Here is a 22,846-nt window from a genome sequence, read left to right on the forward strand (position 1 = left end):
GGGAGGCAGAGCTTGCAGTGAGCTGAGATCCGGCCACTGCACTCTAGCCCGGGCGACAGAGCGAGACTCCGTCTCAAAAAAAATAAAAATAAAAAAAAACTTGGGAGTATATGCTCCAATTTGACATTTACTATTACTGATGCTGTTCATCAGTGTTTCTTAAGTCTGCAGATATTCATAAATGACAAGACTAAACACTTCAGAAAGATAATATGTAGATGGGAAACTTTTCAATGAGCGAGCCAAGGGGCAAAGAAAAAAGCATGAAACTGACAGGTTCCCAAGGCGCTCACGAGACACTCTCCCTGGAGCACCCCAGCGGGAGCAAGCGGGATAAGTGGCTGCGACTCGACTCTTTGCCTTCACCAGACCAGGTCCAGATCCAGACCCCCACTTTTCCGGAGGAGCCACCCCTTAGCCTCTCTGGGCATCGGTTCCCTCATCTGTAAAACAGGCATAAAAATACACGCAGAGCAAGTGACACACTGGCAAAGTGCCTGGTGGGCAGTCACACTGCATAGAAACAGCTGCCATCACTTTCAGTAAATGAAACAATATTCAAGGCAAATGATTAAAAAAAATAACTGCACAAAAAAATTAATTTCTTTTTTCTAGTTATAAAAGCAATGCGTGGTTATTGCAGATGATTTGAATTTTACTAAAATCATAAATTTTAAAAATTAAAATTGCCTTTTAATCTCACCACCCTGAAATTATCTTGTTTACTATTTTTTCACATTTCCTTCCAGTCCTTTTTCTAAGTGCGTGTATCTGTGCCCATTTATAACAAAAGTTGAATCCTATCATGTGCGAAGTGTGTGCTTGGCTTTTTAAAGTTAAAACTGTATGTGCCATTAAATATTTTTGGAAAATATTTTAATACCTTCTCATGTGTTCCCCAGAGATATATTTCAAGCATTTTAATTCCACAAATACGTTCCAGGCACCTATCACATGTCGGACATTCTGGCTGATGTTGAAAGAGTAAAAGAAGAATGGATGTTTTTCCTGCTCTCAAGGAGCTTATAATTTTGTAAGAAACAAAATAGCAAGCAAGCACATTTGTAGTCCATAATACAAGGTGGGTTCAAATAAGTACAATTTTTAAAAAATACAGTGGGTTTAGGTGTGAGTACAAAGTGCATTTTTCTCCCCCTTTGAATTTTCTGTTGGCTATTGCCTCAACAGAATTTGCAAATAAGGTACTATCATTTGAGGAGTAACAGAGCTGGCAAGAACATTCTTTGCCAAGAAAGGAGGATTTTCTTCCCAGTGAGCACTCTCTGGGAGGTATTTTGAAAAATGCAGCACGTCCTTTTAAAGAGAGAGGAAATGAGGAGATTGTCGTGTCTGTCTCACCTTAGATAATAAATGCTGGGTCGACATCAGAAATTGGAAACAAATTCTAGGAAAACCTCTCTGAAGTTTCCACAAGGTGATCCAATTAAGATATGACTGGCAGCCATGAAAAGCTTTGGTCCTGCCAAACCACAGAGAAATTTTAGATGTAGAAACACAAGAAATATCTTGCTGGATAACCAAATATTTTTTAAAAGAGCCATATAGTGTAGGCTTAAACTTCCAAGACATCACTGACTATTTTTCTTGCCCTCCAGCCAAAGATAACCTAAAACAAGGGAAAACACTGGCTATCCCACGAAAGCCAGACAAGTAAACAGAAATTTGCAATGAATCTTTCTTAGCCTCCGCAAAGGCGAAGTTGAAAATCCATCTTCAGCACATTGGAATGGAATCTCTTAGGTCAACTAACAAGACCCCCGCCTGCAGGGGTGCTGACACCGAACCACTCCGGAATCTCCTGTGACATGGGCCTCCATCTGCCATCATAAAATACTGTGTCAACTGGGCTTTAGATGCTCTGGGCGACTTCTGAATGCTTCCAACTTCCCCTGACTCCAGAGAAGACTAGATACCACTCCAACGACAGCTGGTGCCATATATGATGAAACTGTCATGGAGGCATCCTTGAGTCAGCTTGTCCCACGTGACAAGGAATGGAAGTCAAGAGAAGTCGCCATCAAATCCCCTCCTCTTAAGCAGGAACATCACCCTCACATGAGAACCCTTAAAAAGTCAGGCTCCTGACTCCTTCCCATTCTTGAATGGTCACACTGGGGACCAAGTGGAATATCCTGGGAACCTAGGAAAATCTCCTCAAGACAGGCTACACAAGTTGATTGCTTAATAAAATCTCTTTGTTCTTCTTAAAAGACGTTGTTTTACAGACATTTCAGTTGTATTCTTAAACCTGTCCCGCCAGGTAGAACATTTTGAGATCATGGAATGTTTGCTGAGCTTTTGTTCTGTTTTCCTTTGTTTTTTGAGATGGAATCTCCCTCTGTCTCCCAGGCTGGAGTGCAGTGGCACGATCTCGGCTCACTGCAACCTCCGCCTCCCAGGTTCACACCATTCTCCTGCCTCAGCCTCCCGAGTAGCTGGGACTACAGGCACCCGCCACCACACCCGGCTAATTTTTTGTATTTTTAGTAGAGATGGGGTTTCACTGTGATAGCCAGGAAGGTGTTGAGTTTGACAGAGCAGAATTAAATCTTTCTGGAATGAGACTGGGCATTGCTGAGTCAAGTGAACCACAAAGGGCATCTCCAGTCGCTGGTGGTGTTGGTCCTGCTCATTTCAGGTGTTCGGGCAGGCGTGTCATAGTGTCTGATGATAAATTCTGCATTTCCCTGGTGGCTGATGATGTCACGCACATTTTCATATGACCATTGGCCATTTGCATATGTTCTTTTGTTTGTCAGTCTTTTGCCCATTTTTAAAAATTGAGCTGTTTGTCTTTTTATTATTGTGTTACAGGAGTTCTTTACATATTATTGATACAAGTTCTTTGTCCAATATATGCGTTGCAAATATTTTCTCCCAGTCTGCGGCTTGCCTATTGATTTCTCTTGATGGTGTTTTTCAGAGTTTTGATGAAGTTTCGTTTACATACACTGTTCTCTTTCATGACTTGTGCCTTCTGTAACCTCTCCAATACATTTTTGCCTACCTGAAGGTCGTGAAGATACTCCTCTGGGTTTTCTCCTAGTAGCTTTATAGTTTTAGATATTATATGTAAATATTATACCCATCTCAAGTTGATTTTTAGATTTGGTATAAAGTAGGAATTGAGGTTATACATGCACAGAGAGGGATATATATATATGAATATCTCATTGTTTCTGTACAATTTAGTAAAGAGATTTTTCTATCTACATTAAATTGCTGGTCACACTCATCAAAAGTTATTTGGATGTGTATTTGTGGGTGGTGTGTCTCTGGGCACTCTATTCTGTCCCACTGACCAACATGCACAGGCTTCCACCAATGCCACCCTGAGATGCGTAGTCAGGTACCATGAGTCTGGAAATTTTTTTCTTCTTTTCCAAGACAGTTGAGGCTATTGTTGGTCCTTTGCTTTTCCAGACAAAACTTAAAATTGTCTTGTCAATTTCTGAATAAAAGTCTTTAAGCTACATAGCAAAGGTGCAGAAGCAAGGCTCTGCGATGAAAAACATGAAAGAAACTTTGAGGTGAACATCCTGGCGGCAAGCAGGTGGGGGAGGGGAACAAATGACAAAATAAGAAACATGAGCCAGTATGGAGGGTGCTCCATGGACTGACATGCCCCACCCCAGGAATCATAAGTTGAAGCCCTTACCCCCAGTGTAATGGTATTTGGAGGTGGGCATTTGGAAGATCATTCAGTTTGTATGAGGTCATATGGGTGGAGCCCTCATGATGGCATTAGTGCCCTTATACAAAATCATGCCAGAGAGCTCACGCCCTCTCCCATCTCCACCATATGAAGACACAGCAAGAAGGCAGCCACCTGCAAGCCAGGAAGAGAGCCCTCACCAGGAGCCAATCAGCCTGCCTCCAGAGCAGTGGGAAATAAATCACAGTAGTTTAAGCCACCCAGTCTGCAAGATTTTGTTATGGCAGCCCAAGCTGACTAACAGGCTATAGGCATAAAGGGGAAATTATCATGTGCCTTAAAGCTGACAATTTAATTTGATTCAAGGGGCCACTAGAACTTACAAATGGCAGATTGATCACATGCACTATCTCCATTCCCTTCCAAAACCCCACTCAAATAACAGCAAAGGAAAATAGTAAACCCATAAATGCTAAGAGGATGGCAGAAGAGATCATTCAGTCGACTTTTTGAAAGTGAAAAGCACATGAGGAGATAGTAACTAACCTGAACTTAACAGAGGAAGCTAAAACCAAGAGGCTGCAGAGGATGCCAAGGGGTGGCAAGGATTTGTTCTGCTGAGCTCTGGAAAGGATCAGGAACTCAAGACAATGGTTCTCATAGACACATGGGACTAAGACAGGGGCAGGGAGACCACTGGATCCCTTTCCCAGAAGCCACAGAAGAGCAGCATTGTCAGACAGGAATATAATGTGAACCATGGATATAATTTTAGATTTTCCAGCATCCAAATTGAGAAGGGTAAAATTAATTTTAATAATATGCTTAACCTAATATATCATTATTTCAGTGTGTAATCAATACTTTACAAATTGAGATAATGTGTAATCAATACTTTAAAGACAGATATTTTACCTTTTTTTGTAATGTCTTCAAAATCAGGTATGTATTTTACACTCACCACACATCTCAATTCTGACCAGCCACATTCCCAGTGCTCGGGGACCATCAATGGTGAGAGGTGATGGTATTAGACAGCATCAGTCCAGTGTAGCACAACCAAGGAGACCCTGAATGCAAGGACTCGGGCATGGGGGAGTTCGGCATCCAAGCTGAACTGAAAACAGAAGCTCTAAATGAAAACCTTCACTCTGAACAGTGATACCCACAGCGTCCCCTCACCCCAAAACCAGAACACAAGCAACAGATCTCTTCTCTCCTCAGCCCCCAGTTCAGGAGACTGGGTCCTTTTCAGTACCTTGGAAGAAATAGGAGCAATTTACAAGGCAAAATTAAAACTTCAGAAGTCAGTAACATCAAAGAACTAATAGAAGATATCACATCCCTAAAGCAGTACCAGGATAACCTAAAAATGAAGAAGATATTTTGAAAATTAAAAACACTATAGCTAAGTAAAAATGTCAATAGAGGGTTGGATTTAAAATGATAATGTAATCCTGCAGACAGGAGAAAAGACAAAAAAATAAATAAAAATGAACTACAGAAGAGAAAAAGATACACAATTAGAGGATTAAGCCAGGAGATTCAACATGCAAAGGAGTTCAAGAAAAAGAGAGTAGAAAAGACATTGATAGGAAGTTCACAAAGAAAAATATGAGAAAAATTTCCTGGAAGTGATATCTGACTTTCGAAAGTATGTGCATATATTACTTTGATAACATTAAAATTTATTTCAAAACAGAAACTATTATAAAAAGAAAAAGAAGAAGCCATTAGATGTTGCTTTGGTGTCTGAGGATGGGGGTAATGGGGTTATTGACCCTTCTTGATGAACACAATTTCTGTTCCTAGCACCTGGCAAGTATTAACTGACCACAGCAGCAAAGCCATCGGAGAGGCTGCCTGCCTGTCTCCCACTCCAACCCTTGTTTTATGGCACTGCTTTAATGTAGCAACAACCAAACATCCTCTGGGCTTCACATCGCAGAAAATCTCTTTTGGACTTGAAGACATTTTTGTTCACATTCAGAATCTGTGGTCTAGACATTTCTTTGGCACTTGTCATCATCATCCCAGGGTAATGGAACTGAAATGAAAGGAAGGGTGGGGAGTGCCTTAGAATAATCCCCTGGAAGAAGAGACTGCAGAGCACATTTCCGCCCTCAATAGGCAGGCCTGGCTCCAGTGCTGACTGTACCAAGAGTGCAGGGTGGGAAGGGCAAGGCGGTGGTCTTGGAATCCCTGGGACCGGGGCAGTGGCGAGGGGGTACGTCCATGGATGCCCTCAATGGGTCCCTGTCTCCAAGGGCTCCCACATCGACATACAGAGGGCTCTAAAGGCAAGGTCCAGGAATCCACCTTTACCCGGAACCCCACCCCTCCACCTCTACCCCCTTCATTCCCTCGCACACCTGCCAAAATTAGAGGACCACTGGGACACATGGGAGCACTGGAATTGGAGTCACAATGGGACTTCTTCCAAATGCAGATGTCTGTGATCCACCCCCAAATGTATTAAACGAAAATCTGCCAGGCACAGTGGTTCACACGGTGTGAGGTGTGCACCTGTGATTCCAACTACTCGGGAGGCTGAGGTGGGAGGATCGCTTGAACCTGGAAGGCCAAGGCTGCAGTGAGTTGAGATTGCACCACTGCACTCCAGCTTGGGAGACAGAGCAAGACCCTGTCTCCCTCTCTCTCTCTCTGTCTATATATATAGAATATATAATAATGCTATATATTTATTCTATATATATTCTATATATATATAAAGAGAACAGAGTGCTGAGAGTGAGTCTTGTGTGCTCCTCTACTTAAAAATATCTGGATCGATGGCTCTCAAACTCATGTGTGTTTTAGAATCTCCCAGGAAGTAATGTAAAAATGAAAATACCTAGGTTCCACGTCTTCTGAGTTGTGCAGTCGTGAGTGAGCCCCGGAATCTGCATTTTGACTGTCTCCCATGATATTAGATGCAGGTAGTCCTGAGAGCTCACTGCTGAAAAACACAGCTCTATGCTCTGGAGCTTCCATTCGCCTCAGACCACATCTCCAGGAGACCCCCTTGGTGTGCATCCATCTTCCTCAGTGGGCTGAAAGAATCTTACATGGGAATCTGGGTTCAAATATCCAGATACTTCCCCAGCAAACACTCATCTGATTGCACCTACACTTACAGCTTAAAACAAGACAGGCTGGGAACGTTAGGCTCAGGACTTTTTACCCCACTTGCTTCTCGCTGACCTTGAGGATGTGTGGCTGGGAGAGGAAGAACTTATGTTGTCCATTTATTTAAACCATTTCTGCCTAAAAAAAAAAAAATAGACTCATCATATGCTTGGACCTTTGTGTTATGACGGTGGGTGGTGTAGCCATATGTGTGAGTATGTGTGTGTGTTACACAAATGCCTCTATAGACACTGCGCAGGAATTGGATCTGTGCCGAGGGCAGATACTAAGGAGACATTTGATTAAGATCAAGCCCTGCCCAGTCATTTGAAGTGTGTGTTCACAAAGAGTCAAGAAAAGGGGTCTGAGTGCCAGTTCTCCAAGAACATGTGGAGGGCAGCCCCGGCTTGTGTGTGTGCTGGCCGGGAGGCAAACGACACTCCCTACCCAACTGCTGGAAACCAGATGAGAGAGTGGCCGTGCGACGCCACTGCTGCAGGCGAGGGAATGGGCCTCTTGAAGAAAACATTTTGGATAAGTTCTAGAGGCCAGAGAAATGCTCTGGGGAAGTTCAAAGGCCTGCAGAGAGAACGCAGCTCTCCCTGAAGGCAAGCGTCTGGCCATCGCTTTCCAGGGGGCATTCTCATCAGGCCAGCACGGCTCTTCATGGAGATTCGAGACTGACAGGAATTAGAAGAATGACCAGAATGAGGCTGTCCGCAGGGTTTCCAGACAAGACAATGCTGCCTGGGCCCAGTGCATCTGCCTGGCCTCCTGCTTCTAAAGGAAGGTGCCTCACAGGCTCTCAAATCTGGGCCCTTAATTAATCCTCCTGTGTCTTCAATGCTCTGCTTGTGAACAGCAGCAAGGATCTACAAAGAAGCAGTTACACCTAGAACCCAGTTACTAGTCCGATCTCACACTGCTTTAAGGGAATACCTGGGACTGGGTAATTTATAAGAAAAGAGGTTTAATTGGCTCACGGCTCTGCAGGCTGCACAGGAAGTGTGGCAGCATCAGCTTCTGGGGAGGCCTCCGGGAGCTTTCAATCATGGCGGAAGGCAAAGGGGTGCGAGGTGTCTCACATGGTGGGAGCAGGAGGAAAGGGGGGAGGTGCCATACTTTTAAATGGCCAGGTCTCATGAGAACTCACCCACTATCGTAAGACCAAGAGGGAAATCCGCCCCCATGATCCAATCGCCTCCCACCAAGCCCCACCTCCAACACCGGGGATTACAGTTTGACAGGAGATTTGGGCTGGACACAGGTCCAAACCAGACCAACACACAAGGACAAGCATCAGACTCCAAAACGCCTTCGGCGCTGACTCGGGTACCAGTAATGACTGGGGAGGGCTTCTGTCTGGGAAAGGTGGGCCGTACAATGAGAGACAAAGTACTAAAGCTGACGTTTCCTGGCATTATGTGGGGCATGTACACGTTTTTTTCTTTCTCTTTCTTCTTTTTCTTTTTGAGACGGAGTCTAGTTCTGTTGCCAGGCTGGAGTGCAGTGGCGCACTCTCAGCTCACTGCAACCTCCACCTCCTGGGCTCAAGCGATTCTCCTGCCTTAGCCTCCCGAGTAGCTGGAATTACAGGCGCACACTTCCACGCCCAGCTAATTTTTGTATTTTTAGTAGAGACGGGATTTCACCATGTTGGCCAGGATGGTCTCGATCTCCTAACCTCATGATCCACCCACCTCAGCCTCCCAAAGTGCTGGGATTACAGGCGTGAGCCACTGCACCCGCTTGTGTACACGTTTTTAAAATAGAAGAGTACAGCAATATGACAAATCAAGTCAGTCAAACCAGAACTCTCCAGGGCTTATCAATGCAATCTGATCGCAGTTCGAATTTTGCGGTGCACCAAGTATGCTATCAATATATCAAAATGATATTGATGACAATGGTGATGATGACATCCTCGTCATTTTCTGAGCATAGACTATGGGCCAACCCCTTAGTATTTTACACGTATTTACTTTCTTTATTCTCACAACAGTCCTAGTATCGCCTCCACTTTATTAATGAGGAGACTGAGGCCCAGAGAAGTAAAGTTACTTGTCCAAGTCCACACAACTAAAACTGACAACTTGAGGCGGCCTTATGTCAGTACCCACGGCTGTCGCCACTGTTCAGTCGACACGATAGACTGTCTATCATTTTTCAGTTTTGCTCTTTCTTGGAGAAAAGAATGAAAATGAAAAGGGTTAGAATGGATTTGAGGGAAACCTGGGAGGAGTTTAAAGTCTAAAGAAAATGGGTGAAAGAGCTCTTGGACAATTCCAGGGCCCGACAGTGGTGGAGAGAAGCTTGCAAGTCCCGTCTTTCTGGGAAAAGAAATTATGGAGTCAGATTGCTCTGGGACCCAAGTCTCACTCTTGGAAACCACACTCAGATCAGCCTGTGGAACACCTTTTCCTGGGGGGTCGGACTGACCTGAGACATCACACAGACCTCCAAGCAGGTTCTCCATGCAGAAGCCTCTGGAGGATGAGCGCAGAGACTGAAGCCCTTCTCTCCTCTCTCCCATGCGGACGGGCACCGGCAGCCCCGTCAGGCGTCATTAAGGAACGAGCCGGCTGCTTTTCCGCATGGCGTTTGTGATGCTGACAGACTCTTCTCTATGCAGCCCCCTCTTTTTTTTCTAATAGATTTCTTTTTACATAACATCTATTTAAATTTCACAGAAGCATTCCATGGCCCATACTAGGGGAAGCACACCCTGTTTATGTGCTGCCGGTGATAACAAATGCAAGAACGCCTCTTCCGTCAGAGATCTTACACTCCCATTTCCAAGACAGGATCAACTCACACCAAACTAGAGAACAAAGTAAGGAGAGTCCCTTCTAGCCAAAAGGTGCTTTGTGCAAACTAACAAGAAAAGGGGGACATGTCCCTTACTCCGGGGGCATTTAGCCCCACACCAGGACACCCTGCTGTAAGCAGAGAGCATGGACTGGACTTTTGTCCCAGCTCATCCGCTTGGCCAGATGCCTTGTGCAGTGAGCAACTTACACGACCTTACATGAAAATAAGACCCAATACATTAAATGTAATCCGGTTTCAGTAAAGTTTATTACCAGTAGTTGAAAAGAGGACAAGAAGGGCATAGCTATCAAACTGCACCAGGCTTGGCCTTTGGGGCATCAGTGACAACGGAGACAGAAGGAGTCCCAGTTTATCCTCCTGACACATGACCATCAAAACGCACGAATTCTCTGAAGCAATGAGACTCCCGTGACTCCATTCTCCTGCTCTTCCCTTGTATTCAGGTGTCTGTCATCACCAGTCCGTCACTGTCTTCAGTGCTCTTCAGCAACTTGCCAAGCATAGACGTTCCCTAGGTCAGGGCTTACAAACTCAAATCCCTCTGGAGTCCAAGCAACTGTGATTTCTCAGACTCACTGGGACTGAGAAATCCCAGATGAAGAGGAGTGACACGAAGGCTTCGTGCAGGGAGCCATAAGGAGGGGTAGGGCCATCGTCAACTTGAAGGGGACAAGCCCTGCCCTGTCTGAAGGAGCAGCCCCTGCTGGGCTCAGGCCGACTGTTGCTTTGCTGGAAATATGGGCTTATTGCTGTTCCAAACTCTAATTTTTCAAGAGAAGGCAGAAATCTGACATTTTATGTGAAATCTCCAGGTATTTAAAAGTTGGCTACTAATTCATATTTTCTTCAAAATACTGTGTGGACCAACAAACCAGAGGCCAATCAAAACACATACGGGCACCAGGGCTGGCAACGGGCCTTCAGGGTGCTACCTTGGCCTGATGTTTCCATCCTGAGTTCAACCTCCCTTTGATTATTTCTCCCAAGTTCCCTACAATTTTATTATTTCCTCTTCGTTCTCTCCAGCTGTCTTCTTGGGTCTTAGAAATTGGAACCAGGAGATAGATGGACAGAAAGCAATGTTTTTCCCCACACACTGAACTTAAAGCTTCGTTACTGATTTACATTGTAATTGTGAATCAAGAAGACTTTTTCTCATCTTCTTTCTGTAGAGTTCTGTTCCAAATCAGAGCACAAAGAATAAAGTTCCAGGGTCACCCACCGAATGACAGAGCTACCCACTGGGAATCACCCACACCGTTTGTGAGCTCAAAACCCCAAGCATATGTCCGGTCAGAAAATTAAAAGGCAAATGGGACAAGCACGGGGCCAGAGGAACCAAAGACTGAGCTCTCTCCTCATGTAACACGGGGATCTCCCATGAGAACGCCTTCCACGCTTGTTACTCCCAAGAGCGATGGCCTCTAAGGCCAGGGTTGGGCCTGGGTACTGTGTGGTGCTGAGCCGTCAGCACGGCCATCCTTACCTACATTCACCTGCGTTTCAGGAGCCGGAAATTAGCAGAACTCCAGCATCGCTCAGCAGAAGCTTATCCTTCTGCATTAAAGTAGTAGCTGAAAGAGCTGTGTCTTGGGTTAAGATGTTCAGCCTGCCTAAAACAGTGTATTTCTGAGGAAGAGTACATGTCACTCATTTATACTTCCTTTTCACCTTAGTATTGTGTATGTTTCAGACTGTTCCTAAGGGATATGTGTAGAAAAGAAGTTTCTCCAGGAGTCGAGAGGGGGATTTGCTGAAGAGCTTGGACACTGAGGCGCTGCAGAGCGTGCTGTGCTCACCAATATCCATGGGCTCCTTCCGCAGTTAGGAGGGTGGCATGATGGTTGTAGCCAAGGGCGTCGCACTTCTGATTCAGGCGGTTAAGAACCTGGTGCTCCTTGTACTCTTTCTCTTCTGTCCACATGACTAGAAGTACCTGAGGCAGCTCGGATCACAAAGCCACACCATGATCCCTGAGTCACTGCTTGGAGGACAGCTGTCGTGGAACCACCCACTTCTCAACAGACTTTGCACACCTGAGAAACACACTTGTATTCAGTTATTGGAATTTGAGGACTATTTGTTATCACCGCTAGCACGAATTGCTATAACTAAGACAAAAAAGAAATTGGAAAGGCTGGTCAAAATGTATCCACAATCCTTTCCACAGCCGCCGGGCTGAGCTACAGGAAGTGGAAGCTGGGGTTATTCCACCCCTGAAACTGCTGTCCCCAGGTCCTGAGATAATGTCCACCCGTTCTTTGAGATGATGTCACCCGGATCTCCAGGTCTTGGTGACCCATCTGGAATGTGGCCCCCTCCACTGAAGAGCCCACGTGGTTGCCACGGTTTTCCCTCCTCGCCGGCACGTTCACAGGTAAGCTCTGTGAGATTTTGCTGAGGAAAAGGCAGCTCCCTTCAAGGTTGCCTGTCCGCTTAGGCGGTGAAAAGTTGTCTTAATAGAAAAAGTATCTTTCCAAAGACCAGGTAGGACAGAGGAAGATTTGTGCCTGATTGCAAGAAAACCACCTTCTCTGCCATGGGTGAAGAAGGAGGGGAGAGCGGTGATTTTGCCTCTTCCGCTTGTTTTGCTAAATTGGTTTGACAGAGTTTCAGCAACAGCTTCAACTCCAGAGAAGCTACTTCAGAAGAGCAAATTTGGTTTTCAGGCTCCAGTTACAGATGCACGGCCCCTGATCATCCAAATATACAGAGACCCTTACCTTGGTGAAATAGACACCGTAAGGGATATAGATTAAACTGGCTTCCATCAAAAAAGGTCCATCTTCTTTGCCCCCTAAAAGAAAGAAACAAAATAAAGAAATAAAAAGAAGACAAGGGCCGGGCATGATGGCTCATGCTCGTAATTCCAACACTTTGGGAGGCTGAGACAGGAGGATCAATTGGGTCCAGGAGTTTGAGACCAGCCTGGGCAACATAACAAGACCACATCTCCACAAAAATAAAAATAAAAACAAAAATTAGCTGGCTGTGGTGGTGCATGCCTGCAGTCTCAGCTACTCAGAAAGCTGAGGCAGGAGGATCACGTGAGTCTAGGAATTTGATACTACAGTGAGCTTTGATTGTGCCACTGTACCTCAGCCTGGGTGACAGAGGAAGACACTGTCTCTCAAAAAAGTTTGTTTTGTTTTTTCAAAGACAAGGAAGGAGCAGAGGAGGAGAAAGAAGAGATGAAGGCCCCTCCTTATTTGACACAAATGCAGGAAGATACACAGTTGACCGTTGAGCACTGTGAGAGTTACGAGTGATTATCCCTTGAGCCATCAAAAATCACACAGAACTTTCAACTCCTTAAAAACCTAACTACTAGTAACCTACTGTTGACTGGAAACCGAGAAGATAAACAGTTGATTGACACATATTTTGTATGTCCTATGTATTATATACTGTGTTCTTACAATAAAGTAAACTAGAGAAAATAAATGTTACTAAGAAGATCATAAGGAACAGAAAATACATTTCCTATTCTTTAAGTGAAAGCAGACCATCCTAAAGACCTCATTGTCTTCATGTGGGGTTGGAGTAGGAGGAGGAGGGGCTGGCCTCGCTGTCTCCAGGCGCAGGGATGGAAGGAAAACCACGTACAAGTGGACCCGCGCAGTTCCAACCCCTGTCGCTCAAGAGCCAGCTGCGTGTTTCACGATCCCAGGATCCGGTTTCCGTTATCTGGAAAGAGTGCCAGTACTTCTGGGTGCCGTTGTCCCTTGCTCAGGCAGCATTTGTGGATTCATTTCTTATCCTCAGCATGATGATGTTAGGTGCTCTGTGGTTTGACCCTTCAGCTCGCCCATTCGGGGGGAAGAACTTTCCTCTCTGCTCATTGAGCACAGGCGGGTAGGAAACTAACATCAGTCTTTTTCAGGTGGCCACGGCCCCAGGCCGGAATGAACAGGACCAGGGACCCTCTGGGGGTCTGACAGGAACCGTGGCTGTGGCTGAGGAAGCACCCTGGTATGTAGCATGAGCAGCGTGTGCCCTGACTCGCGAGGCTGCCCCAGATCCAATGCATAAAAGGGAGAATCCAGTCGGCTCCACTGTGGTAACATGCCTACCGCTTGGCCAGGGAGAGCAGGGCGCCTTGACTGACGGTCTACCATGCAGGTGAGCTAATTCCCTGGAATGCACAGGACGGGGATGAGGTCATTTCCTGGAAAGGAAATGGGGTGCTATTAGCATGAACGGGGAGCAGCAAAAACAACAAATGTCCATTCTATCTCCTTTCTAAGTTCATAGATTTGATTTTAGCCCAAGACTCCTGGAGACTGATGCTTTCATTCAAAGGCTTCATATCCATGGAAAGGTGTAAAAGCATGCCCTGGTCGGATGCTAAAGAGAGAGCACCACTCCACGCGGCGTCCCGACACTGGAAACTGATGATGGACGTGGATGCTTATTTCCTCCTGTGAAATTGTTCCTCTCCTATTGCAGAAATGAGGAAGGAGGGGCGAAGATGGGAAAACTGCCCAACATCATCAGCTAAGCAGAAATCTGCCATGCACCCGAGATCTCTGTCTTAAGGCTCAACCTCCTGACCCCAGGCATCTCTCTCAGTCACCTTCCCCTGCTGACAGGAGGGCCCTGGGGGGCTGACGGCCTCACTACCCCTGGAACCATTTCTGAAAGTACACATCCTCCTGGGGTAGGGGCATAGGGGCGTGGCTGGAGGCTTGACTTGAGGCTGACTGTTCCTGTCAGGGCTGGGGAGGGAGGGGACTAGGAAGGGGGTCAGGAACGGGAAGGAACCCAGCATAACAGATTTCAAAGGTGATAATATTTTCCTGAAAATATAGTGTCTGTGTGTAGTAGGTTTCGATATAACTAACCTTCTGTCTTGAGTTGGAGCTGGGAATGGATTTTTTTTTTTTTTTTACAGGAAAAGGAAATGCATGGGTGTGGAGCTGCCAGCAGCAAGGGAAGTTCCCAGGCGACTTGTCATGGTGCAATTTATAGACCCAAGTCTCAGAAGGGCTGTGGCGGGCCGAGGAGAGGGTGTGATTTGCTGACGGTGGAGCCTGGCACCTGGCACCCGTCCACGCCGCTGAGCTCAGCGTGCACGTGTGTCGCCGGGACACGACCACATCTGGGCCATTGAAGTGAGAAGGGCAGGAGGCAAATGTACTCATCCAGAGGGAACATAAAAACGGAACCCAGAAAGCAACAGAGAGGGATTGTGGGGAAGGGGAGCTGGCTCCAGGGTGAGGGGCCTCCCACGACCTCTCCGAGATCCGACTTGCTGCAGGTCATTGAACCTGCCCTCCGCTCCTGAAACACACATAGCCTGGATGCTGGCAAGGTCTTCCTCCCCAAGAGAGGACCCTCCCGTTGGCGGTCAGGCCGGCTCTTCTGGGAAGTGGACAAATGGACCTCAAGGGACAGAGTCAAATCACTGGACTCCCACCCTGTCGCTGAGGCTTTCCCCAGAGCCACAGAGACCAGACTCTGCGAGAGCCCATCAGGCAGCAAGGCCTGACAGTCCCCACGGAGTCCCAGGGGCGAGAGCCGCAGCCATGTTTACAGAGCCTGGGGGCCCTGCCAGAGCTAACATGCCACACGCTTGGCCCATCTGGGCAGGCTGGAAAAAGTCAACCATTTTCCTCTGGATCCCGATGGCTGTGGCTCAAAACATTCCACACAGCTATATTTGCTTCCCTCCCCTCACATCCCTTCAGAAAGCCCACACATCTGTATACACACTTGAAAATAAATACGCATAAATGCAGAATCCACCCTGAAGGTGGGGGCAGGACAGGCCTCGGGGGCTCCTCTCTGCACGGACCCTGGCTGAAGCTGCTCTCCTGACCCAGGACAGCCCACCTGGGGCAGGCTCCAACTGCAGCATTTTCGAGAAGTGGGAGAACTGTTACCTGGCTCTGTGGCTCCCTAGTCAACACAAATACAATTTTGAGGTCTGCAGTTCAAATTTGCTTCCCCTACAAACTTCTGAGCTGGGTTCAGATGGCAAAAAGGCCCAAGTCTCTTTTCAAGTCCTTTGGAAACCCTCCAAGCCAAGACCCGCTCCCATACACCAACTTTACCAAAGATTTTCCTTCTTGCTAAGACAACAAAAGATAAAGCCTCTGCTCTGCTCTTTTTGAGCTTCTTCTTGTCCAGTTTTCAGACTCAGCCTCGTTGTCTTGGTCCTCTTGAGTGGCAAGGATGGAAAGTGCCGCCTGATCTCCAGGAGCTGGGGGTGCACAGTGGTCCTGCCCGCTTAGCACGCTGTGGGCTCTAGGACTGCCTGTGGGGCAAGGAAAGGCGGTTGGAGTTTGAAGCCAGGGTAATTCGGGATGCCACTGAACAACCGCCGCCACCGAGAAAGCAGAGAGCCATGCACACACACTCGCCAGGGGCCAGCAAAGGGCGGTGCCATCTGCAGCTGCACTGTTGACCGTCACAAAGCTGCTTCGCCCACTTGGGTGTCTACCAAATGGCCATGATATCAGTTGCTATGGTAATGGGCACCCTAGTGAGTGTGCCAGGAGCCAGCCTTTTGCTCCTAAAACCTCAGCCTCCAGTGGGCAACTGGCTGGGCCCTTGTCCGGCTGGCAGACACCTTTCTCCTGTCGAGGGGCAGCTCTCAGCACCTCCTCTGTGAAGCTCCCTCACCCCAGTACATCCAGTCGCCCCTCGGGATTGGAAAACCCATTTGCTCCCTCACACAGTTTTAAGATGACATTTTCAAAACTTTTATGGTAAGTTTAAATAGTTGCAGAGAATGTCATTTCCTTACTATTGTAAATATTAACATTTTAAAATAAAACCATTACATCACTCTTTTAAACACTGCTAGTGAATGGTACTAAGCAGCAGAGTAATTTTGTGCTCACCATGACCAATTTTTAAAATACAGGAAAAGTCTTCTTTATTTGCTTCTTGTTCCATTTTCTCCTTGAACTCATATTTCCATGCCACTGACTCCTTGTACTTCTTAGCAATTGTCATGTTTGAAAGTTATCTTCATAAATGACCATCATTATCATTCTATTCTGACATAAAAATGCACATACACTAAAATTCTAATTTCAGTATCATTGTAAGACTGTAAGGTTTAAACAGTTTTTTTTAGACCAAGTTTATAATTTCAATAGTCATCAGAATACAATTGATCAAAGCAACATAGCTCTGTAATGTGTTTAAATAAATAATCAAAAAGGCATTTTTTCAATTAGCTGATATATTCACAGATGAAAATTACTTACTGTTAAAATGAAGTGGGGTCCAAAATTAATTCCATTTCTATTTCACATTTTTAGAAAGAAAATTGTGAGAAACTTTGTTCTCCTCAAAAACAAGAGATCGATGAAAGGAGTTTTATGATGTCAAAAATTACATTATAATCTATTATCAAAAATTAGTAATGACCTATCACCTGACAAATCAACTTGATCCCCCTTCGATTTTGTCAAAAGAAAAGAAATGGAAACCATGAGACATGAAAATGTATTTGTTACCCAGTCATTTGTCATTCACTGTCTTGATTCTGGGAAATATACCAAAAAGACTGCACCCAAACTTCTCAGATGACTGCTAATTATACCTGCTACTCATTTACTTAGAGGTTCCTTGTTAAAATGGAAAAGGTTAGGAAAATTAAAATACTAGTCATTTTAACACAACTTTGACTATATATATATATATATATATGTGTGTATATATATATGTATTTTGGTTTTCAGATTGAGATGTAATTGACATACGAGAAAGATCGCTCTTTTAAAGTGTGCAATTTAGCAAGTTTCAGTATCTTCAGAAAGTTGTGCAGCCATCACCACTGCCTAATTCCAGGACATTTGCATCTCCCCAGCAAGAAATTTCATACCCATTAGCAGCTACTCCTCATTCCCCGCTCCACCCTCACGATTTTCAATAGTTATTTTATCTCATCATATGCATTAGGTACATTTTCATCCAAATCATGGCATTTTAGATGCAGCTCATTCAGTTCCTGGAAATGTCTGCCATGTAACCTATTTGGCAAAGCAGGCCACCTCATCAAGCCAGCAGCCAAACCAGATCTAGTTTCAGTTAGCAAAAAACTGACTTCAGTTTCAAAGCAATGTGTTAATATGCATCCCTTCCCAACCATCTGACTTCTGAATTCTAATTCTGAGATGAGAGATTGATGTACAAGGCATATTGCATACCTCAGGTTTCATTCCAGACCACCGCAATAAAACAAATATCACAAACATCACAATAAAGTGACTCACACATTGTTCTGGTTTCCTAGTGCATATAAAAGTTATGTTTACACTACACTGTAGTCCGCTAAGTGTGTGATACAGTTGTGTTTTTTAAAGATGTACATGCCTTAATTCAAAAATATTTTATTGCTAAAAAAAATGCTAATGACCACCTGAGCCTTCAGTGAGTCACAATCTTTTTGCTAGTAGAACCTCGATGTTGATGGCTGCTGACTGATGGGGTTGGTGGCAGCTGAAGGCTGGGGTGGCTGTGGCAATGTCTTCAAATAAGACAACGGTGACGTCTGCCGCATCAGTTGACTCTCCCTTTCACAGAAGATTTCTCTGCAGCAGGTGATGCTGCTTGGTAGCATCTGACCCACAGCAGGCCTTCTTTCAAAACTGGAGTCAATCCTCTCAAACCCTGCACTGCTCTTTCAACTAAGATTATGGAATATTCTAAATGCTTGCTTGTCATTCAGCAATGTTCATAGTGTCTTCACCAGGAGTAGAGTCCATCTCACTTTCTTTGCTCTTCCATGAGAATCAACTCCTCATACATTAAAGTTTTATCGTGAAATCGCAGCAATTCAGTCACACTTTTGGACTCCACTTCTAATTTTAGTTTTCTTGCTCTTTTCACCATATCTGCAGTGATTTCCTCCTCTGAAGTGCTGGCCCCTCAGAGTCATCCATGAGGGCTGGAATCCAGTTCTTCTAAACTCCTGTTAATATTGACACTTTGACCCCTTCCATAAATCACAAATGTTCTTAATGGCATCTACTATGGTGAATCCTTTCTAGAAGGTTATCAATGTACTTTGCCCAGATCCATTAGAGGAATCACTAAGTATGGTAGCTAAAGCCTTATGAAATGTATTTCTTAAATACTGACTCTTGAAAGTCAAAACGACTGCTCGATCCATGAGCTGCTGAACAGACACTGTGTTCACAGGCATGAAAACACTGATCTCCTTGCTCCTATTGGAGCTCTTGGGTGACCAGGCACATTGCCAATGAGGTGTAATATTTGGAAAAGAATCTTTGTTTCTGAGCAGTAGTTCTCAAGAGTGGGCTTAAAATCTTCAGTAAACCATGTTGTGGACAGATATGCTGTCATCTTGGCTTTGTTGTTCCATTTCCAGAGCACAGGCAGTAGATTTAGCCTAATTTTTTTTTTTTTTTTTGAGATGGAGTCTCACTGCGTTGCCCAGGCTGGAGTGCAGTGGCACGACCTCGGCTCACTGCAACCTCTGCCTCCCGGGTTCCAGTGATTCTCCTGGCTCAGCCTCCCAAGTAGCTGGGACTACAGGTGCACACCACCATGCCCGGCTAATTTTTTGTGTTTGTAGTAGAGACAGGGTTTCACCATATTGGCCAGGCTGGTCTCGAATTCCTGACCTTGTGATCCGTCCACCTCAGCCTCCCAAAGTGCTGGGATTACAGGCGTGAGCCACTGCGCCCGGCCCCTAATTCTTAAGGGCCCTAAGATCTTCAAAATGGTAAGTGAGCATTGGCTTCAACTTATAGTCACCAGCTGCATTAGCCTCTAACAAGAAAGTCAGCCTGTCCTTTGAAGTCGGGCACTGACTTTTCTTCTCTAGCTATGAAAGTCCTAGGTAGCATCTTCTTCGCATTTAAGGCTGTTTTATCTACTTTGAAAATCTGTTGATTGGTGTGGCTACCTTCATCTTAGCTAGATCTTCTGGATAACCTGCTGCAGCTTCTATATCTCCACTTGCTCTTTCACTGTGCACTTTTATGTTATGGAGACGGCTTCTCTCCTTAAACCCCATGAATTAACTTCTGCTCGCTTCTGACTTTTCTTCTGCAGCTTCCTCACCACTCTCAGCCTTCACAGAACTGAAGAGATTCAATTCTGAGCCTTGCTCTGGATTAAGGTTTGGCTTAAAGGAACATTATAGCTTGTTTGACCTTCTATCCAGACCACTCAAACTTTCTCCACATCAGCAATAAGGCTGTTTTGCTGTCTTATCATGCGTGTGTTCGTTGGAGTAACACTTTCAATTTCCTTTATGAACTCTTCTTTACATTCACAACTTGGCTAACTGCTTGGCTCAAGAGGCCGGGCTTTTGGCCTATATCAGCTTTCAACATGCCCTCCTCATTCAGCTTAATCATGTCTAGCTTGTCAGAGACATGCAACTCCTCCTTTCACTGGAACACTTCTTAGCCATTAGGGTTATTAACTGGCCTACTTTTAGTATTGTTGTGTCTCAGGGAGACCCAAGGCAAGGGATGGAGACAAGGAACGGCCAGTCAGTGAAGCAGTCAAAACACACACAGCATTTATTGATTAAGTTCGCCATCTTATATTGGCATGGTTCATGGTGCCTCAAAACAATTACAATAGGCCAGGCGCAGTGGCTCACGCCCGTAATCCCAGCACTTTGGGAGGCCGAGGTGGGTGGATCACTTGAGATCGGAGTTTTAGACCAGCCTGACCAGCATGGCAAAACCTCGTCTCTACTAAAAATACAAAAATTAGCTAGGCATGGTGGTGGGTGCCTGAAATCCCAGCTACTAGGGAGACGAAGGCAGGAGAATCACTTGAACCTGGGAGGCAGAGGTGGCAGCGAGCCGAGATCACGCCACTGCACTCGAGTCTGGGTGACAGAGCCAGACTCCGTCTCCTCAGAGATCGTTGATCACGGATCACCGTAACAGATATAATATAAAAAGTTTGAAATATTGCTAAAATTGCCAAAATGTGACACAGACATGAAGTGAGCACGTGCTGTTGGAAAATGGCTCAGATAGACATGCTTGACGCAGAAGCCTTTCACTGGTAAATAATGTGATATCTGCAAAGTGCAAATAAAGAAAAGAGCAATGAAATGAGGCAAGGCCATGGTGGCAAATGATTGGTAGACCAGCTGTTCATCTCAGAGAGGGACATGGAGAAAGCACAGCACCATGCCATGAATCAGTTGCCTCCATGAAAGAAAGCCTTTGTGGTTGCCTTTGATACCCTCCTACCTTCATTTCTGTGGACTCTATCTTTAGGGACATACATTCTACAACATAATTTATTTAGGGGATGGAAGAAGTGAGCTTCTTGGACAGACATTCTCATCAATCCTGCTGCCTCGCTCTACAAAACATCTGAGTTCAAAACACTCCAACTCAGGACTAAATATCCCTCTTCTGAACACGACATTTTGCCCTTAGTGGAGCCGCGCCAGCAGAGGGAAGTGTGCTGGATGGAGTGCGCCGTGTGGGTCTCCTCCAGGGAAGCCTTTGCTGCCCAGCTGTGGGAGCGAGGCCAGCAGATGGCCTCCAGCTGTCAGCTCCTTCTGAGTCAGCCTCAGCTGCAAGGAGGCCAGCCTGGTCTCCCTTTTCTGCCCAAAGAGGGCCACTTAGGTGGGCAATGCTTGTCCCAGCGTGCCTGCTGGGTTTGACTAAGCCTTTGTTGGGTCTGTAATGAAGTTTGACTTCTGCCCAAGCTTGCTTCCTCCCCTGTTCCTTGACAGTTGTTGATCCCTAATAAACATCTGGCACCCCAAACTCTGTCTCAGCTTCTGCTTCTGAGACCCCCCTAAACAGAAAGACCCTGGTGGTCTCTCTGCAAGTCAGCTATGTCCAGTCACAGAAGCTTTGCCTACAGCAGTATGTTCAATCATAACTTTATTGCCTCCAAAGACTCTTTATTTTTGAAACGGAGTCTCACTCTGTCGCCCAGGCTGGAGTGCAATGGAGCGGTCTCGGCTCACTGCAAGCTCCGCCTCCCAGGTTCACACCATTCTCCTGCCTCAGCCTCCTGAGTAGCTGGGACCACAAGCGCCGCCACCACGCCCGGCTAATTGTTTGTATTTTCAGTAGAGACGGGGTTTCACCATGTTAGCCAGGATGGTCTCGATCTCCTGACCTCGTGATCCACCCGCCTCAGCCTCCCAAAGTGCTGAGATTACAGGCGTGAGCCACTGCGCCCAGCTGCCCCCAAAGACTCTTACAGTCCAGAGCAAGACCCGATGGTGAAGTTCAGCGTGGGTGAGGGGTGCCCTGACTTTCTTTGGCCAAGTGGGAGAAGAGGACTGTGGCGAGGTGTTGGGGAAGGCCAGGGCGGGCACCCCATCACAGCTGTGTGCACTGCAGCGCATCTTAGGAGAGTGGATGGAGAGTGAGTATCCACAGCTGACTCCCTTCAAACCAGCTCAGGCCACACCCACCCCAAGAAGTCTCTGAGGACATCCTGAGGGACGCAGGCCCGGTTTAAAGCTCCTGCCTACAGCAAGGTGTCTGTCCTAATAATAACACACTGCGTTCTACGGGTCTGGTGAACATCTGCCGTCTCCACCCCACAGGAGCTTCTTAAGGGAAAGCACTGAACTTCCTTCATTCATTCACTCCCTCAGTCGGTCAGCTGGTCAGTCGGTCGGTCACCAATAACTTTGTTGTTTTTAACAAACTTGCCTGAGTACCCACTGTGTACTGGGCAGATACAGCTGAGCAATCCTCTAGGACCTCACAGGTTTGCAAGAGAAACAGGAAAAAGTGGAGGAAGTGGAAGGAAGTCAAAGCATCCTGAGGACAGCAAGTGGGTCTCGCTGGGTCTCAGTGAAAAGAAAACTGTTTCTACTGCTTTAGCCCTTTCCAATCCATGTCCCTTCAGACAGAGTAACCGCTGTGAGCTGGTAATCAAACAGAATTTTATTTAAGTGAAGCAAACGATGGAGAAATACAGGAATATCCCAAATTCCCTCCCTTTAATTTGCACATTTTCAAGTGCAAATATTAGTAAATAGTTTATTTACATGAACATACAGGAACTTTAACCTTTAAGAGTTTGTAAAATATGGCTTAATTTAAATGCATTTATTTGTCTGAAATTCCTGGTAGTTAATTATACTTTTTTTTTTTTTTTTGGCAACTTTTCACTTGAAATCTCAAAGTACTTTAAAGTAAGATGGCATTAAAAACAGCAACAGGAATAAGCTGGCGTGTCTTAAGGGCTCACCATGTTTAGACACTAAGTGCTGTTAAC

The sequence above is a fragment of the Colobus angolensis genome, unplaced genomic scaffold (genome assembly GCF_000951035.1).
Source record: "Colobus angolensis palliatus isolate OR3802 unplaced genomic scaffold, Cang.pa_1.0 Scaffold72, whole genome shotgun sequence".
Lineage (NCBI taxonomy): Eukaryota > Metazoa > Chordata > Mammalia > Primates > Cercopithecidae > Colobus > Colobus angolensis.